Source organism: Triturus cristatus, chromosome 9, assembly GCF_964204655.1.
Source record: "Triturus cristatus chromosome 9, aTriCri1.1, whole genome shotgun sequence".
In the NCBI taxonomy this organism is placed as follows: Eukaryota; Metazoa; Chordata; class Amphibia; order Caudata; family Salamandridae; genus Triturus; species Triturus cristatus.
The window spans coordinates 344,745,232-344,765,444 of NC_140592.1; the positions used below are offsets into that span (position 1 = coordinate 344,745,232).

The following is a 20,213-nucleotide window of genomic DNA, read 5'->3' on the forward strand; positions in this document are numbered from 1 at the left end:
ATTCAGGATGAAACCAATTATTATGGGGAGGGAAGATAGTTGGATTTTCCCTCGTTTGTCTGCCTTGATCCTAGGGGGGAATAATGAAGTCAGATTGATAGAGCTTCTGCTCGTTCTTTGTATTCCCATTTATCTATGTGAAATCGTTGGATATTTTTCCGTTGAAGTCTCCTATAAGGAAAACGGGAGGGAAACCTCTCTCTTCCACTACCCTTTCTATTTCTTCGAATATTTTGACCGAAAGAGCGTTGTTCGAGGGACCTGGTGGAATGTAAGCGTTAAAAATTATTAGGTCTGTTGGAGAGTCCTTGGCGGCAAGCCAGCATTTAACCTTTAGGCATTGGATATTTCTGTGGTCCATGGGAATTACTTCCTGATCCCAAAAGAAGTCCTCGTGAACCAAAATTGCTAAACCTCCTTTAGTGTGACCCCAAGCCACCTGTTCTGCTGCTTTATCGTAGACAAAGTAGTCATTTTGATCAAATGGCTTTGTTGCCCAAGTTTCCTGGAGAATGACCAACGCCGGGGAATCTTCCAAAATTTACGCCATTTTCTCTGTTTTTTCCTGCTATATTCCACGATGCTATGGACAACCTGCTGTTGAAAGGGGAGTTTGATTTCCCTTCCCTGCTTTTGGCTGTTTAGGGTCTCCAGTATCCAGGACCAATGATGTTCCATTGAGGGTCTCTCCTGCTTGACTTTGTTTTTATCCCTGATCACTCTCTCTCCGTTTTCTATCGAAATGGTCACATTTGCGTTAGGGATACTTGTTGAATTTTTAATGCTGCTGCTGTTATCGTCGGAGAGCTATATTTTTATACCGCTCTTTTCCTCTAGTATCCCCTTTGGTTGGGTTCCCCATTGTTTGCTGCAGCAACGTCGTATCCATTTTTATGAAGGATCTCACTTTCATTTGATTATTGATGGGATAACCCACAACCTGAATTCCACAATAGCCACCGTGCTTTTAGACTTTTTCAAAATGCCATGACTGTATGCAGGCGATTGCAGGCTGGATAGCATTAAATTGCCTTAAACTCAATGCAGGTAAAACCGAGGTGATTATATTCGGGAACACCGTCAACCTCTGGACACCTGATTGGTGGCCAACTGCAATGGGCATGCTTCCAGTCCCTGTGGAAAGGGCAAAGAACTTGGGAGTGATCCTGGACTCGAAACTTTCCCTCAGTGATCGAATCAGTAGGGTCGTTTCATCTTGTTTTTACACATTCTCAGCATTCTGAGGAAAATTAAATCCTGAAGATAGCAGTCACAGCGCTCACTCTGCCACGTCTGGATTACTGCAACAGTCTCTATATTAACATCCAGAAGAGACATTTGATCAGACTCCAGATCGTACAGAATGCGGCATCTAGGCTGCTTACAGGTACACCCAGGTTTGTGTCGGTGAGGTTGGGACTCAAACTCTTCATTGGCTTCCCGTTAAGCAACGGGTACAGTTCAAGGCTTTGTGTATTGTTTTTAAGGCCCTTAATGGTGTTGGTCCTGATTTCTTTAAACATGCGATACAATGGTATGTTCCTGGAAGAGTTTTTCGCTCTTCGCAAGCCAAACAAGTGATTCTTCCCCGCTATAACAAGGCCAGCTGGGGTGGTAGTTTTCGTTATTGTGCCACTAAGGCATGGAATAGCCTGCCCTTCCATCTTAGAAGCTCAACTGAGCTCCTCCCTTTCAGGAAAGAATTAAAAACATGGCTATTTACATGAATAGTTACTTCTGATTTTCTTTAGGTAGGTAGCCCACAGCGCCAGGACACCTCAGGATAACAGAGCGCTTTAGAAGTCACATTAACATTTCAGAACTTGTTAGCGAATGTAATTGTGGGATCTTGCGAATTAGATTCACTATTCTCCCTCGGTTTAGAGGATCATTTCCTGAGGGAAATAAATCAGAAAATTCCAGCAAGCATGATTGACTCTGCTGTGCTAGGGAACTTGTTACCTCCGAGGACTGTCCTTTGTTTTTGGCACAGGATGACACTGGGTGCTCTGTCATAGTCAGGCAAAGAGAATTTTGCAGTGAAAGGATTTAGTTGTTTTTGAATTACTTTCTCCTTAAGATCTTGGTCACTGTGTCCGATCTCGTTAAGTCTGTTGTCTGATCTTGGAAATGGTACCTTTCCTAAGGTTTTGCATTGCTGAGTTAAATGCGTCGAAAATTTTAGCTTTTGTGCTTTCTTTTTCGTGATTCTACTTCTAGGTCTTTTTTATGTATCTTGTTGCAGATTTTTTCCTGTCTTTTTTTCCTTTTTAGGTAAGACTGAGTCCAGAGGATCAGTTAAAGATTCACTCTTTGTTGTGAGTTTTTTGTTTGTCTCAGTTTTTGGAGATTGGAATGGGTCCTTTGATCCGCATCGGTAAAAAAGTGGATAGAAAGGAATTGCTTTGTTACAGACTTTTTCCTTATTTGGCTCTTTAAATAGCTTTCTACGGGAAAAGATTGTTCCATTTTCCATTTTTTTGGTCTTTTCTTTTTTTTAAATCCAGTTGGTTTGGGGCACTTTTCCTTTCTTTAGTTGGGTAGGAGTTTCTCTTAGAGGGTTGATTTTGGAGTGTCCTCTATTCCTTTCCATAGGATTTCAAAGGTAAGACTTGCTGGGCCGGTTGTTGGTGTTTCTTTTTCTTACTAACGAGGTATCGGAACATTCCGATTTGGGTATCCAACATCTGATCAGAATTTTCCATCATATTCCCTAAGAGATGTAGCACTGACTCCAAGATGTTTTGAAGAGTCAATAATGAGTCAGACACTGGGTTTTGCCATTAGATAAGAACATATTATTTAGGAAAGGTTATTCCGAGAGATGGGAGTATTTCTCTTCTGAGGCAAAAAATATCAGTGGAGTACTGTTTAACAGTCCCGGGGAATCTGCTATTGTTATAACTTTATCAGCCTTTTGGAATAATGATTCGATGATTTTTATATCTGGTAAGGTAAAGTCTGTCTCTGCAATTTGACGAGACTTTTGATCATTGAGACAAAGAGAAAGGTCAGCACATCCTTGACAATCCTTATCTTTTACAGATGTTAAAGTTAAAGATGTTAAAGTAGTGGTGTCATTGGTCAGCTTTCCGTCACAGGCTTTGACGTTTTGTAGTGAAGAGTTACCTTTCTCTATATTATCTGTTCCTTTGCCCTGGGCTTCGCTCTGGTCGATTTGTGCATTTTGAGAAGACCCTTGGTCTGACTTAGTAGGTTTGGCTGGTTTTATAAAGAAGTTTGAGATATCCGCGTTCCCAGAGAGGAATTTGATATGGGTGGCTTTGCCTGGACGATTTTGTGAGGTCTGCTGAGTGCCCAATCTTTTCATATGACTTGTCCGTGAACACAATTTTTTATATACCATAAAGAGGGAGCAAACAAAAGACTGGTAGTAGAAGCTACTTGTTGGTCTGCTCAGGCAGGTTACGCTTTCTACCAACTGATGTTAATAGCACTCAGTCTTAGTGCCTGCTCTGGCTAGTATTGATCTTACTCTTTCTTTTTCTTCTGATCGTGGGATCTTGCAGAAGTAACAAAGGGAGGCGAGGTTGCTGGGGCCGGCGTGGGTTGAGTGGCCGGTTGTGATTTTGTGGTCCCAAGTTGCCTCTGATCTCTGGCTCTCAAGTCTCCGCTCCCTTCTGCTCACTGTGCCGTAGTACGCTCTGTGCGCACAGTGCAGGATGACCACTGGAGCTATTGGACTGTTGGCACGGCTCCGAAGGCTCAGGGATGCTCGGTGGGGGGCTCAGGATGGGCCTTGGTAGTCTTTGGCTCCCCGCCCCCCCTGTCCCTCTGCTCACCTCTCTCAACCTGCTCCTGCTCCCGCTTCACTCCACGCCGAAGCTATATACTGACAGAGCTTCCCTGATGACGGCTCTCAGTTGGAAACCTTTTTCGCTAGGCTCTGAGCCTCAGTACTTTCAACCCCTTTCCGGCTGCCTCCGGGCGCCTCTGGTCGTTCCTGTGCGGCGTCCTCACACACGCCGAGCTCGGAACGAGACCCACCGCGGAGCCGACACCTTCACCCATGCTGCCGCCGGGGGTCCACACCGGGACCGGCGTGGTAACAAGCAGGGCAGCGGGCTGCGGGTATGTTGCCCTGTCAGTTTTCCTCTGCTTTCTTCTGCAGCGGCTGCACGCGGGTCTCGGTGCACGCCGCTCTCTGCACTCAGAACGCCGCACTCCACACTCGGAGCACAGCAGCCTTGCAGCCTCCTGGCCTCAGACTCTACTAATCGACTCACGCCAGATTACAGAGTACTTCAATTTACCCCTTATATAGATTATAAGGCACACCAGCTTCTGTACTTCTGGACACCTACAAATTTCCCAAGGAAGTGAACTACGAAAATAAACAAACCAGTCCACAAGACCCATGAATGGTTTACTTACACCAGAACAGGGAAGTGTCCACATCTTCAGATGTCATTGGGCGTGATAATCCTTGCCTCCGGGTCCTTAATAGAATTGAAACTTACCAGCACTACAGCTAGGCAAATTTTCATTCTATGTCAGGACCGGAAGCTCAGATTATGCCAGTTCAAAGCTTGTCGACTACTAGCCGTGCCACCTCCAGCACTAGTTTGAAATAAAACCTCTTAACGGTGGAGTCAGAGGACCAATCGGCCATGCGCATCAGATCTTCCAAACGCGCCCCTAGGAGAAAAGCTTTAGCGGCCAGCGCCCCTCTCGCCAAGTTGGCACCAAACTGCTTCGTATCAATCTCTGCCTCCTGCATCACCCAACGCACCCATCTGCTGATGGCCGGGGACGAGTCTGCTTTGTACGGTTTACCTAGCGCAATGAGCAGCTGCTTCTCACCCGGAGGGCGAGTTTCCTCAGTCAATTCTTCGTAAGCACGGAGGCACTGCACCACACACAGTTTAGGGGAGTCTGGGAATGCTGGGTACGAGATGACCCTGGTATTACTCTTGGTCCTTGTACTTACCGTGAATAATACCCCTTCTGGGGAAAACACTCTGGCTGAAATGTCCAAAGCTCTCACATCTAAGACTTGCCTGCACGAGACCAGGTATAACAGCATTGCCAATTTGCCAGTCACTTCCTTACGGGACAGAAACCTATTCGGTTGCCAGGAAGGAAAGAGATTCAACACCCGGTTCACGTCCCAAAGGACGGAATACCGAGGCTCCGGAGGGAGAGGGAGGCGAATCCCTCTGAGAAGCCGGCAAACCAAAGGGTGTTCACCCACCGGTGAGCCCTGCACCTTAATGTGACCGGCGGAAATCGCGGAGCGAAAGGTATTAATTAATCGATAAACCAAGCCATCTTCCGCTAGACTCGCATGGAAATTAAGGATATGGACTACATCCGCCCCCACGGGATCGACACTCCACCGCACACACCAATGATGCCATCCTGACTGGTATCTCTTGGCCGTGCTGTCCGCCCATGCTTTGGCAAGCAAGTTCTCAGCCTTTCCCGAAAGGCCTTGGAGCGACCAGTGATATCGGAGATCCGCAAAGGCCTTCGTCCTCAACGTTCCCTCCACTACCAGGAGAATGTGAGGAAAGTGGGGAGTCGGATTGGAGAATCCCAAGAAAGTTCCAGTAGAACCAGAAACCAGACTTGAGACCTCCACAAGGGTTTAATCAACACCACCTCCACCAGCTGGCGGCAAAATAGTGCGGACACTCGAGTGATCATGTAAAACGGAGGAAAGGCATAGCCCTGCTCCTGCTGCCAGTCCTGGAGAAACGCATCCGTCTCTTCCGCCTGAGGATCTGGCCGCCAACTGAAGTATCGCGGTAACTGATGATCCAGCCGTGACGCAAAAAGATTGCCCGAGAAGGGGCCCCATTTCTCCGACAACTGGGAGAAGATTTGAGGGTCCAGCTTCCACATGCTAGCATCCAGGAGATGACGAGAGTGCCAATCGGCCACTTCGTTCTCTCGACCCGGAAGGTATTCCGTTGTCACCAAAATTTGGTTGTCTAGGCAGAAGTGCCAAAAGTCCTTGGCTAGGTTCGCCAACATTCTGGAGCTGGTGCCACCTAGGTGGTTGATGTCCCGGACCACAGAGATGTTGTCCATCCGGAGCAGGACGCACAATTGGACTCTGTCCTTTGTCCAGCATTGCACCGCTAATGACCCTGCCAGCAGTTCTAGGCAGTTGATGTGCAATGACTGTTCGTGAGTGGACCATGCTCCACCTGTGGAGAACTCTCCGCACCTGGCCCCCCAGCCAGAACGCCTGGCGTCGGACTCGATTAAGATATCCGGAGCAGAACTGAATATCGCTCGACCATTCCATGCCTCCATGTGGGTGAGCCACCATTCCATCTCGTCTCTCACGTCAGCCGTCAGGGGCACCGACAAAGTACATCAGACCCTTCCTGAGATGATGCGCTTTCAAGCGTTGCATGGCTCGGTAATGTAAGGGCACGAGAAATATGGCCTGTATCGAGGAGGACAGAAAACCTACCAGCCGCGCCAGCTGGCGCAAGGAATGCTGCGCCTTCACCCAGGTCTGACGCAGTTCGTGCCTGATCTTCGCCATCTTCCTGGTGGGAAGACTCCGAGTTGACTAGACTGAGTCTACATTGAAACCTAAAAAGGTTGCACACTGGACCGGAACCAAAAGGGACTTCTCGTTTACGACTAACCCCAGTCCCTGCAGGAGGTCGACAGCTGTCTTCAACTGATTGGACAGCCTTCTGGGACATTGATCCAGAAAGAGCATGTTGTCCAAATAGACTATCATTCCAACACCCTGCGCGCGCATAACTCCACCGCCGGTCTGAGGACCTTTGTGAAGCACCATGGAGCGGAGGATAGTCCGAAAGGGAGTTGGTGAACTCGAAAACCTGCCCTTCCCACCTGAATTGCAGTAAACGCTGATGAGCTGGCAAGATAGGGACTGTCGGGTACGTGTCCTTCAGTTCGAGCCGGACCATCCAGTCGAGAGGTCTTAGCACATCTCTGGGAAGGTGGATGCCCTCCATTTTGAAATGGCGGTAAACCACCCTCTCGTTGAAACTTTTCAAGTTGATGACTGGCCTCCGGCCCTCGTCGATCTTGGACACTAAGAAAATGTTGCTGAGGAAGCCACATGGATGATCTTCCACGTAGCAAATTGCCCCTTTTTCGAGGGGGGCAGAGACCTCTTTGCATATCAGCTCTGTGTCCTGCTGAGAAAAGGAGATGAAACGGGCGGCTTAAATGACGTGGACGGGCATGAAGCGCTCCAACTGAAAGCCCTGGACCGTCTGCAGCACCCAAGCGTCGCTAGTGAGAGAAACTGAAGCCGGAAAAAACAGCGCCAAGTGCCCCCCCCCCCCCCCCCCCTCCCTTCCTTTGCAGACTCGCTGAGGGCAGCACACTCCTTTTCCAGTGTTATTTTGCAGGCCTCTTTGGCCTCCCCGGCCACGGAAATTCTGTCCTCTGGTGGGATAGAACGTGTTGAAGCAGGCATTGTCCTGGTATTGCCCATGCCCGGAGCCTTGCCCCCTGTCAGGGTTGGAGAACCGGCCAGTCTAGCGGCCCCTGCTACGGCCAGCCCTTCGGAAAACCCGGAGAGTAAAGACCTTCCTTAAGTTCGACTGGGCTCTGTCCAGTGAGGTGAAAGTCGCCACAAACTTGCCCAGCTCTTTGACGAACGGGTTGCCAAATAAGCCCCCCTGAGCCACAGCGCCACCCTTTGAAGAGGCCAGGTCACTCAACTTTGGGTCCACCTTAATCAGGAGAGACCGCCGTGTCTCTGTGAAAAGTGCGCAATTGGCGTTACCTAGAAACACAATTGTGTGCTGCGCCCATCCCAAGAGCACTTCCGGGGAGATAATGGCACCGGAGGCCTTGGCCTCTTCGGCCATGTCAAGGATTTTGGTGACCGGCCCCACTGCATCCAGCAGCTTGACCTGGCATGAGCACCAGGAGCGATCAATACCCTTTTAGGGTCCCTTACAAACTTCGCCAGAAATGTTGCCATCTTGGTGTCTATTTCGGGTGTCAGGGCAACCTTCCCCTACAAACTGGGGCAGGGGCATTCCGCCGAAGGCGGTTGCGAGCGTCGTCTTCCATTGGCTTGCGCAGACGGCTCGCCACGTACTGGGCTGCTTTGTCCCCCGGAACCCAGTCCGTCGACCTAGAGTGGACAATGTCATCCGGGTCCAGCATGTTAATGGCCCCCCACCCCCCGGGGCAGGTGTGGCGGTCGGGAGCCAAGCTCTAGAGGGACCTGCGTCCTCATCCGTGTCACCGGGGGAATCGCCATTGTCAAAGGGGTCTGGAGAAGCGGTATGCAGAGGCGTTGGGGTGCAGTCCGCGAGGGGCGCAGGGTCAGGCTGTGGGGGCACCTGCGCCAAGAAAGCCTGTTTGAGGCACAAACGCATCTACATCAACTCCTTGGGAACACAGCTTCTTGGCGGGGGGGGGGAGGAGTAGGTTGAGGCACATGGGGGGACTTAGGGGTAGATGGCGCAGGAGTAGCCCATTTGGCGCACTCTTTGGCTATCTGCCCTGACAGGCGCTGCTCTAAAGGCTCCATGGCTTGACTAACAGCCCTGTAGATGGAGTCATCCACTGCCTGATAGAAGACATCATCCCAGGAGAGGTAAAATAAGGGGTCCTCCTCCTGGTACTGATCCTACTGCGACTGCATGGGTAGGTAAGTATACCGTCGCAGAAACACGCTGAAGCAATATGCAGCTTGGTGCTGAAAGCACTACTTTAAGGCACTGAAAAGTGCAACTTTTAGCAGGTGGGAGGGAGCCCAGACACACATTGGTGGCCGAGGGCACACAATTGACGGGCAGAGCCCAAGGGACACACCAGCCCTCTTGATAACAGGGCAACCGCCCCGGACAGTGTCCCACAGGCACCACTTGACTCTGTGCAATTACGACTCTGCAAGGTGTTCAAACTCTCTCAATACTGACCCACAGAAGGGCGTTCACACAGAACAGGGCAGTACAGACCCTAAAACGGGCGTAAACCGGGTGGCAGGAGGCAAGCCAAACTCTCACAGGGGCAGCGCTCATCAGGACTCTAATGCCAGTGCCTGACTCGCGCTGCTCATAGAGTGCACTACGCCCCCTGGCGGCGGGAGGACCACACCGCACCTCAAGGGGAAACCAGTTGCATAAAGGTACGCTGTAAGCGTCCCACGAACCACAGGGAATCTGTCACACAGAACATTTTTGAAAACGCTACAAAACGCCACCAAGTACATTCATTTATAACCCCTCAAACCAGAAGAATAAAAAACGACTTATCATGCTTCTGAGGAAGAGGAAACAGTGTGAAGGCACTATGCAATGCTGACTGGCTGGAGCACGGACAGCGAGGAAGGACTCCTGTTGAGACTTTATTGTTTTGCCTATTGTTCATGGGAAATGTAGTTGGTTACTGTGTTAAAAAATGTGCTGCTGTGAAAAATAAAGCGAAAGACGAAGGCATAATCTGAGCCTCCAGTCCAGACATAGAATCTGATTTACTAATGTGAAATGGTCCCGCATGTTAATAAAATAAATTTTTTGAATTTTTAATAGACTTTGTTTGCTGCAAGATGACTTCATAAATGAATTTGTTCTTAAAGTAAAGCGGTGTAGGACACCCTAGTTACTTTCTTTCTTTAACTGCAATTAACATTTAGGAAAAACCCTTGCACATTTATAGAACATATATCTGATAGAGACATCTAGTCGCAGATTCCTTAATTAAGAATTATCCCCATGCGTCAGACTGGATCCGGAAAGTTTTTTGGAGCAGCACCTCTGCGCGCCGGGGGAGGGCACCACACGACCCCGCCCTGACGACGTCCACAGACATGACGCCAGCGAGCTCATATAAGTCCCTCCCGGTGCGCTGACGTCAGTTTCCTTCTTTTCCGCATGCAACGCGGATCCAGAGTAAGCCGTTCCTCTGGCCTGTTTTCAGGCCCCTTTTGACCCCTTCGCGTCTGGAACAGTGTGCGATGACTTCAGGCTTTAAAAGGTGTACCTCCTGTTCGCGGCAAATATCCGCGACGGACCAACACCCTATCTGCATGTGGTGTCTGATCGAACACCACGGCTCGACGGATTGCGATGTCTGCCAACAGCTCAAGCCGAAGTCCGGGCGGGAGCGCCGGATGAGGTTACTTTCGCCTCGCCTGTCCCGGTCAGAGTCAACACGACCCCTGGCCTCCTCTTCGGCAACAGGTCCTGGAGGCAGTGGGTTCCGTTTGCGGCGTCGGTCGCCATCTGGTTCCCATGTGCGTCGCTCACCCCTTCTCAGTAAGTCCCTGCGCATGTCGCAGAGGTCCTCGAGCTCCCTTTCTTCTGTTGTCGGAGGCACTAGTTCTCGGATCTCTCCGGACGTGCGACCCCGGGAGTCCTCCTTCCACTATCCGCCTTTCCCAGGCGTGGGGGCGACTTGGACCCAAATGGTGGCCTATGCCGCAGCCTTGCAGGCCTCCCTTCGGTCCCCTCCCATCCTCTCCCTGGGGTGTCCTCGGGCCCTCTGCTACGTGCCGGGTCTCCATTGGGCTCGCTGGTGGGTTCCCCCCCGGTGCCAATTGAGCCCCTTGCCTCTAGGGATGATGGAGATATTGCGTCGTCAGGGCGCGGCCCAGCTGGGTCCCCCTCTTTGACCCATAGCACCCCTACCGCGCCGCATAGTCCAGTGGGGCTCCCTGTGGCGTCGCAGGTGGTTGCTGGTGCTCGCAGCTTGGCTCTGGACGTGCCTTTTTAGAGGCCGAGCCAGCGCCGAAGCCTTGCCTCCCTGGCTCCGGCTCCGTCCCTTACTTCAGAGTCGGAGCCTCTTGTGGTCAAGGCGGGGTCGGCGCCGGTCCGGTGCCGTAGACTTGCCTCCCCGGTTCCGGCACCGTTCCCTTCTTCGGAGCCGGAGCATATTGTGGTTGAGGCCGAGTCGGCACCGGACGAGGCCGAGTCGGCGCCGACCGAGGACATCCTGGCACTGCCTCGACGCTGGATCATTGACTCCTCTCCGGAGGCTTCCGGGGGGAGTTCGGCGTCAGCCCAACGTCCAGCAACACCGAATCCGTCATTGCCTCTACCCCCTTGAAATTTGTGGCTCCGGGGAATTCTCCGCATCCTCAGGAATCCCATCAGGACCCTCATTTGTCCATGGGGCTTCCTTCATTTGGACATTGGGCTCATCCTCCGTTCATCGGAAGCCGTCCTTGGGTTGGGAGGCTCAGTTTACAGCTCTCACCCACAGATGAGTTGTTGTCCCCTCCTCAGAGGGCTACCGAGGCTGGTGCAGCATTTCTAAGAGTTGTCTCCATGGCCACCCGCATTCTGAGTATGCACTTCCCTTCGGTCCCTCTGCCTGTTGACCCTCTGTTGGATCTCCTCCACCACGGTTCGGGTTATGTAGAGCCGCTTCTGCCTTTCGAAGCATCTCTTTATCATGCCCTTCTGGGCACCTGGGCTCGGCCGGCATCAGGTGAGCCGGTGGCTCGTTCTATCATGCACCGCCACCGTCCTGCTCCAAACGATCCAGTTTGCTTATTCGTTCATCCTGATGTTCAAGGGTTGGTTCTGCAAGCTGCTTTTCCTTCCTTGCCTCAGCTGCTGCTTCCTCTCTCCCGGGAGTCCAGATGGCTGGAGTCATGGGGTCGTAATATTTTCATCTCCACTAGTGTAGGACTTCAATCACTCAATACAGTGTGTGTCTTGGCTCGGGCTACTTCTGCCCTTTGGGACTCTGCCGAGTCTCTTCTATCTTCAACATCTGAGGGTGCTCATGTTGACCTCCTCTGTATTATCCGTGACGGCCGTTATCTTGCAGAATTTACTATTCGCTCGTCCCTGGATACCTCGGATTCCTTAGGCCATGCTATGGCTGGTTCGGTTGCGCTACGACGCCATGCTTGGTTACGGGATGGTGTCTTCCTGGAAAATATCCGGTCATGTCCTGGGGTGGCTACCCTTTTATTTAACATCCGCCTGTTGGACTCTGTGTTTTGGGCTCTCAGTAAGCCTACTATGACAGTGTTCCACAGGTTGTTCTGTTCTGTCCACTGACTATGGTTTACCCTAAGAGGTGTTCCCTTGTTTTTCTTAGGGGTGTGATATACTCCAGGTGGGGTACTTGTATGCCAGGCAGGCGTGGAAGTTCCCTGGGGCTCCCTACGCCTCCTGACGCTATTTGCTTACCATTGGACGGTTTATAGTGTTGTGCCTTCTGGCACTGTCTCCTACGCGCCACAGGTCTCGCCTGTCTTGAGCCTTGCGTGTTTACCTCATTCTCCTCTTCTAGGTTTTTTTTTCCTCGTTCTATCTCTTTTCAGCGTATTTCAACACGCTTCAAAATGAAGCTGCCTCCTGCCCCAGGTGCTTCCGGCAGGTTCTCCTATCATACCCGCAGCTGCCTGGTCTTGTGGCTGGGCCCCCTGCTTTGAGATATATATATATAAATTATCTTCTGGCGGTCGCCAGTAGATAGTTATAGTTACAACCTAGTTTCCATAGGAAATCTCAAAATTCTATTTTGAATAACTTTGATGCCAGTTGACGAATCCTCGCGCAATTTTCAAAACTAATGGGGCACTCCGCTCAGCTCCTACCCTGAAAGTCTCGGGGTGATTCGTCAAGCGGGGGCCGAGAAAAAGGGGGGGTCCCAAAACGCGTTTTCCCCATGCATTTTTCCATAGGACCTTTAGTCGCAGCTACAGCCCGAACGGTTGAACAGAATTACGTGAAATTTGGCAGAGAGGTAGCCATAAGGTCAAGGAAGTGCCTTTTGCAGGTCTGGTGTAAATCTGTTCAGTATTTCCTGAGAAAATAGCATTTAAAAGCATATCAATATCTATACGCGCTCACTGTGCGCGCAACCTGCCGTGCGCGAGCGCAATTCTGATTGGTTGTTAGATGTCGATAAACATTCGAATCGGTCGAAACCAGGAAGTGTCGGCCGCCATTTTGTCTCTCGCAGTCTGAGGGGGTGAAAAAAAAAGGTGGAGAACGTGAAAAGGGGGCAGAGTGGACAGTTCCTGACCCCCTAGCCTTGGTCAGGGGGTCACAGAAGGACCCCCAAGGGAGAAAAAAACAATTTTATTTATATTTTTAAATCGCGAGGTGCACGCACCGCGCACGCACGGCACGCACTGCGAACCGTGGCCGCTCGTTGTGCGAAGCGTACCGAGCGCCCACAGCGCGCGCACGGTGCGCGCACCTCGTGATTTAAATTTTTTTTTTTTTAATAAATACATAACTTAGCATTTAAAAAACCGTACAAATTCACTGAAAAAACCATAGGTTTCACACACGTTATAGTTACGAATTAGCATTTAAAAAACCTTGCAAATTCACTTAAAAAACCATAGGTTTCACACATGTTATAGTTAGCTGGACATTTCCCTCGTAAAAAACCAATGAAATTCTCCCGTTATAGTTAGTGCAGGCAACTATAACTCACGCGACCGCAATCCTCTGCTGATGACGTCAGATATTACATCACTGATGACATATGTGTCTTTATGAAAAATAAATATTTGTAATATATGTATAGCTAAAGATTAATGGAAGAAGACATGGGTAAATAAGTGTCTAAATACAGTGATGTAATATCTGACGTCCTCAGCAGAGGATTGCGGTCGCGTGAGTTATAGTTGCCTGCACTAACTATAACGGGGGAATTTCATTGGTTTTTTACGAGTGAAATGTCCAGCTAACTATAACATGTGTGAAACCTATGGTTTTTTTAAGTGTATATATATATATATATATATATATCTCCTCGGATTGCCCGTTGGATATCCCTTTCTACACACCTCCACCTCTCTTCGCTTCTTCGAGGTCTGGTCCTATATCCTCGTTTTGCGGGGAGCAGTTGGGTACTTATACTCAGCCTTGCCATCTTTCTGTACGGCGGTGTTTTTTCTTACAACGTTTCGGCTGCACTTCGGTGGATGTTCCTGCATCTTTAGCAATGAGGTTTCCTAGGGTTCCACTCCCTGAGGTGGGCCTCCTGGATGCTCTATCTAGAGTCTTATCTGTCCCGATCATGTACTGCACAGTCCCTCTCTTCTATTTGGGTGCATTTCCCCTCCGGGTCGGAGGTGGTTGGCTGGAGATCTAATGTTGTTCTCAACAGCTATGTGTGTTGTACTTCACAGTTCCTAAAGGCATCCTCAGTGCCTCGGATACCCCACTCTTCGGATGTATCTTTTTACTTTGGGTGTTACCCTCATGTGTGTCTGGTGTGCCTGCGGGACAGCTCCTCTGATGAAGGTCGTCCCAGGTGCTGCGTCCTGCGCTTCTGTCTTCCGTGGGTTCGTTCTTCCCTTGGCCTTCCAACTCACTTGTTGGGCTGTCTTATACTCGACTTAGCTAAGCCACTTTGTGGTCTCCATAGCTGTCTGCTATATGCATGCTATTGTTGTGGTCCGCCTCGGTGTACTTCAGCGTGGTGCTCTCCGCCCCTGTCGTCTTCGTGTGACTAAGGGTGCACTTGGCGTGCCTTCTGTTCTCGCATGTCCTTCTGAGACATTGCTCAGTTCCTTCTTGCCTCCTGGATGCTGCCTGTCCAGCCTTCCTTGCAAAGGTTCCCCTGTTGGGCTCTGGTTACGTCCATATTGCCCTCTAGCTTTCGTTGGTGCCAAATTGGTACACCATTAAGCTCTGAGAGTAGTTCCTCGTTACATACTCTCTCTAAAGTTCTGGGATATGGTTTAGTGCCGTTTCTACATCTCATGCTCACACGGGTATGGTCTCGCGCCATTCTGGCAATCTTGTAATACCTTGCCTCATGTTGTCTTCTGCTCTATGAGCTGCTTGGGTTGCTCAATAGCTGACGCCACAGCTTTCTCCATAGTCCGTCCTTTTTTGGCCGGCGTAGTGCTTTAGGGCACTTTCTATTATTCGGTCGCAGACCCACCTCTCCCCTTGGGGTATGGCTATAGTATCTATTCTTAGTTAAGGAATCTGCGGCTAGATGTCCCTATCAGATGTACGAGTTACTTACCTTCGGTAACAATGTATCTGGTAGAGACGTTGTCTCGGAGGTCACGTCCGTGGACGACGTCAGGGCGGGGTAGGGTCACGTCCGTGGACGACGTCAGGGCGGGGTAGTGTGGCACTGTCCCCTGGCGTGCAGATGTGCTGCTGCTGCTGCAAAAAAAAAATCCAGATCCAGTCTGACGCCTGGGGATAATTCTTAATTAAGGAATCTGCAGCTAGGCGTCTCTACCAGATACATAGTTACCGAAGGTAAGTAACTCGTACTTTAATATCTGAAAGAAACACGTTAGTTAGATTCCTTACCTTAGAATATCCCCAGGCTGTCACTTTTTGACTACATTTTTGGGACTTTTTTGGTTCATCTTTCGAGTCGACCTCGACTCCTGGTGCCGGTAGGGATGCCCGGTTTCAAGCTGTGCGACGCCTGTAACCGACTGATGTCGGTTACGGATCACCACCGTCGGTGTCTCTACTGCCTTGGGGCCGACCATGATGCCGAGTCGTGCCCCGACTGCCGGGCCTTGACCTCGAGCTCCCGCAGTCGGCTCCGCGCTGCTCAAGGTCCCGGTCGAGGAGGAGGTCGAGGGACCAGTTGCGGAGCCAAAGTCATCACCGCTCGTCAGGTTCAAAGTCCTCACTTTCAGGTAAGTCGAGGCACAGTAACAAGAAGTCGAAGAGGCGACATCGCTCTTCTGACTCCCGTCGCCGGTCGCGCGACTCGGCTGAGGGTTCAGGTTGCACCACCCGCGCGGCTCTGTCGGAACCGCAGGAGTCGCATCTGGCCCCATACCCTCCGGTCCCTGTACCTAATGCGATTCCGGGCGAGATTCGGGACTTCCTCGTGGCCATGAGGAGTCTCGCTCCGCCGTCGCGGCCTGTCGGCACACCTTCGGGCCCCGCGGGTCGCTTGGGAGGCCTAGCGAGCTGGCGGCTCCGATGCCAGTTGACTTTACGACCCCAACGCCGACCCCTATGGTGTCGCCCCCAGCGCCGTCCTCAGACAACGTTGTCCCCAGTTTTAGCACCGGTCCGGCGTCGGAGCGTCGCCGCCTGGTGCCGTCTCCGTCGCATGAGCAATTTATCTACCGCCCGGGTCCGTGCTTTCAACCTGTCTACCAGGAGTCGGATGACGGGGACGACTGGGAGGGGTCTGAGGACCCTCTGGCACAGCAGTGCCAGTCTAATCAGGACTAGGCAGAAGAGCTGGGGGATGCCAGTGGTCTCGATACTTCGCCTGACACTGGCTTCATCTCTCCTCCCTCCGTGGCTACGGAGGAGGGTGCGACCTATTCTGTGGTGCTGCACAGGGCTGCCGAAGCCCTTCATCTGGAGCTCCCTGCAGCGGCCGTGAGGACTAACCTCCTCACTGAAGTGCTTCAACCGCAGTAAGCTCCTCAGAGCCTCTACTGCAGTTCAATGAAGCACTCACTGACGTTCTGATGGGCACCTGGTCCAAGCCCTCCACAGTCAGTCTTGTGGACCGTAACGTGGCCTGGCGCCACTGCTCTCCTTCGGGCGACCCCAGCTTTCTGTCAGTGCCCCCCACCCCTGAGAGCCTGGTTATCCAGGCCTCTACGTCCCAGACCGCCTTCCCGTCCGCACCTCCAGATCAGGAATCCAAAAGGTTGGAACAGTTTGGGAAGAAGCTCTTTTCCTCCCTCAATTTGGGATTGCGGTCCATTAATACCGTGTGCCTTTTGGACCGTTACACCCACTGCTTGTGGGATACGGTGGCGGACGTGCTGCCCCAGTGTCCGGAGGAGGCCCAGACACGGCTCGCCCAGGCTCTTGCTGAGGGGCGGGATGCAGCACGGTACTCAATTCGATGTGGGCTTGACACCATGGACTCGCTAGGTAGGGCGCTTGCGACAACGGTGGCGAGTCGTCGCCACGCCTAGCTGAGATCCACGAATTTCTCCGGGGATGTTCAGAGCACCCTCATGGACATGCCCTTCGATGGCCGTCGCCTTTTTGGCGACAAAACGGATAGTCCTTGGGCCTCTCTGCCTCTCAGCCCCGCGCCCGCAAACTTCCGCTTTTCTCCCCTTTCGTGGCCAAGGAAGGGGCGCCCCCCGCACGTCCGTCTAGCCACAGTCCGCAGAACCAGCCTCAACGCGGTCGCGGATGTGGATTCAGCCGAGGCGGAGCAGGGGGACAGAGAGCTGGTCAGCCCACATCTGTCCCCGCAGCCCCTGCCTCAAAGCCTTCCTAGTCTGACCTTTCAGGCCCATTCCACGCCAGTGGGAGGCAGAGTTCGCCATCACCTGCTCCACTGGCGTACCATCACGTCGGACAGGTGGGTGCTGCAAATCGTCCAAAGGGGCTACTCCCTCCCCCTCCAGCCATGCCACCGCAGTACCACCGCATGTCGGGGGATCACTCGCAGCTTCTGCAGGAGGAAGTTCCGGCCCTCTTGGCCAAGGGGACCATCGAGCGTGTTCCTGGCCCAGAAGTAGGTGGGGGTTTTTACTCCCACTACTTTCTGGTTCCCACGAAGGGCAAAGGGGGCCTACGCCCTATCTTGGACCACAGGAGTGTCAACGCCTTCCTCCGGAAGGAGAAGTTCAAGATGCTCACCTTAGCTCAGGTTCTGGGTGCCCTAGACCCTAGACCCTGGAGACTGGATGGAAGCGTTGGACTTGCAGGACACATATTTCCACATCCCCGTCCTGCCGGCCCACCGGCGTTACCTGTGGTTCACGGTAGGCCACAAGCACTTTGTTTACCGTGCTCCCCTTCGGCCTCACCAGTGCCCCTCGGGTGTTCACGAAAGTGATGGCGGTGGTCGCAGCTCATCTGCGCAGATTAGGGGTTCCAGTCTTCCCCTATCTCGACGACTGGTTGTTGAAGGTGGGCTCGCCCCAGGCAGTCTTCTCCCACCTCCAGACTACAGCCGACCTCCTGCATTCGATGGGGTTCTCCATCAATGTGCCAAAGTCGCATCTGAGTCCCTCCCAAAAGCTTCTTTTCATTGGAGCGGTTCTGGACTTGGCGCTGTTTCGGGTCTATCCTCCAGAACAGTGGGTTCGGGATATTCAGGCTCGGATTCCGATCTTTCAGCCTTTATCCTGAGTTTCGATCAGGTTGGTGCTGCGGCTGCTGGGTCTAATGGCCTCCTGCATCAACCTATTGGAGCTCTGGGCGATCCGGCTTGCACTGAAGGCATTCCTTCCCTCTGTTCGGGGAGGTGAAGTGCAGGTTTTCACGGACAACACCACCGCCATGTGGTATTGCAACAAACAGGGCGGGGTGGGGTCGTGGACCCTTTGTCAGGAGGCTCTGCGCCTCTGGACATGGCTGGAACATCAGGGCATCACCCTGGTGGTTCAACACCTGGCGGGTTCTCTGAACGCCAGGGCGGACGAACTCAGCCGCCGGTGCATGATGGATCACGAATGGCGTCTGAACTCGGAAGTGATGCAAGGCCTCTTTCAGCAGTGGGGAGAGCCTTGGTTAGATCTATTCGCCACCGAAGAGAATGCGCAATGTCATCAGTTCTGCGCGTTGGAATTTCCAAGGCGGCACTTGCTCGGAGACGCTTTTCGTTGCGAGTGGAGTTGCGGTCTGTTGTACGCCTATACCACTTCTGCCCAGAGTGCTGAAGAAGATCAGGCGTGACCGGGCCCAAGTCATCCTTGTGGCTCCGGATTGGGCACGAAGATGCTGGTATCCCGAGCTACTCAGTCTGTAAATCGATCCCCCGATTCGACTGCCTCTTCAGGAAGACCTTCTGTCGCAGCAGCAGGGGACGGTCCTCCACCCAAACCTGTCCAGCCTCCACCTCCATGCGTGGAGATTGAGCGGCGACAGTTGATGCCATTTGACTTGCCTCCTGAAGTCTGTGATGTCATTCTGGCAGCCAGGCGTCCCTCCACTAAAACGGTATACGCCTGCAGGTGGAACAAATTTGTGGCATGGTGCACAGCAAAGGCTGTGGATCCCCTTTCCACCCCTCTTTCTGAAGTTCTCCTCTTTCTTCTTTCCCTGGCCCAGCAGGGCTCTGCTCTGGGCACCCTCAAGGGATATCTTTCAGCTGTTGCTGCCTTCTTACGGCTTCCTGATCAGCCTTCTCTTTTCAAGTCCCCGGTTGTTGCTAGATTCTTTAAAGGCATTACTCACATGTTTCCTCCTGTCCCTTTCGTAATGCCTCAGTGGGACTTGAACCTGGTGTTAACCTATCTGATGTGCGCTCCTTTTGAGCCACTTCATAATTGCCCTCTTCGTCTTCTGACTCTTAAGACTGCTTTCCTGGTTGCCATCACCTCTGCCAGAAGAGTGAGTGAGCTCCAGGCTCTTTCTTCTAAACCTCCTTTCCTCTCTGTCCATCCAGACAAGGTTGTTCTCAGGACTCGTCCTTCCTTTATCCCTAAGGTGGTTACTGCCTTTCACATCGGCCAGTCTGTTACACTGCCCACCTTCTTTCCACATCCTTCGAAAGAGGAAGAGAGGCTCCAGTGTCTGGAACCCAAAATGTGCGCTCTCCTTCTATCTGGACCGCACGAAACAGTTCCGGGTGGACGTTGGCTACGTGGGCGCTAGGAAGGGGCGGGCAGTGCACAAGCAGGCCATCTGTCGGTGGGTCGTTTTGTGCATTAAGGCCTGTTATTCCTTGGCTAAGAAGGAACCTCCTGTGGGGCTGAGGGCCCATTCCACTCGGGCCACAGCGGCTGCTACTGCCCTGGGACGGGGAGTCCCTCTGCAGGACTTTTGTCAGGCAGCAACGTGGGCCTCGCTGCACACGTTTGCTAAGCATTACTGCCTGGACAGCCAAGTCCGGAGAGACTGCTTCTTTGGCCGTTCCGTTCTCCAGGACTTTCTGGTGTGATCTTGGTTCGCAGACCCACCACCGGGGTTGGTATTGCTGGGGTATCTATTCTAAGGTAAGGAATCTAATTAACGGGTTTCTTTCAGATGAACAAGTTACTTACCTTCGGTAACGATATATCTGTAAGAAACATTAGTTAGATTCCTTACCACCCCACCCATCCTCCCCGTTCTGCAAACTGACATCTAGGATTAAGGTCATCCCTTTCAGGGCCCTAGATTCATGGCACCTGTGTCGGTTTCTTGCATGGCTCTGCGTTCCTGGCGCGGAAAGCTATGTACAAGAACTGACGTCAGCGCGCGAGGATGGCGTAAGTACTCCGACGTCATCCCGGCGATCATGACGACGGACGCGGAGCCGCAGACGACGCCTAGCGACGCGCAAGGGTATTGCTTTCGAAAAATCTTTCCGGATCCAGCCTGACGCCTGGGGATATTCTAAGGTAAGGAATCTAACTA

At 52.1% G+C, this 20,213-nt stretch overlaps 1 protein-coding gene across 6 annotated transcripts in view; it reads left to right on the forward strand.

Moving 5' to 3' along the window:
* Positions 1-20,213, forward strand: part of DCAF1 (DDB1 and CUL4 associated factor 1) — an 814,171-nt gene that overhangs the window by 379,501 nt on the left and 414,457 nt on the right. The gene's annotated exons all lie outside the window — the stretch shown is intronic.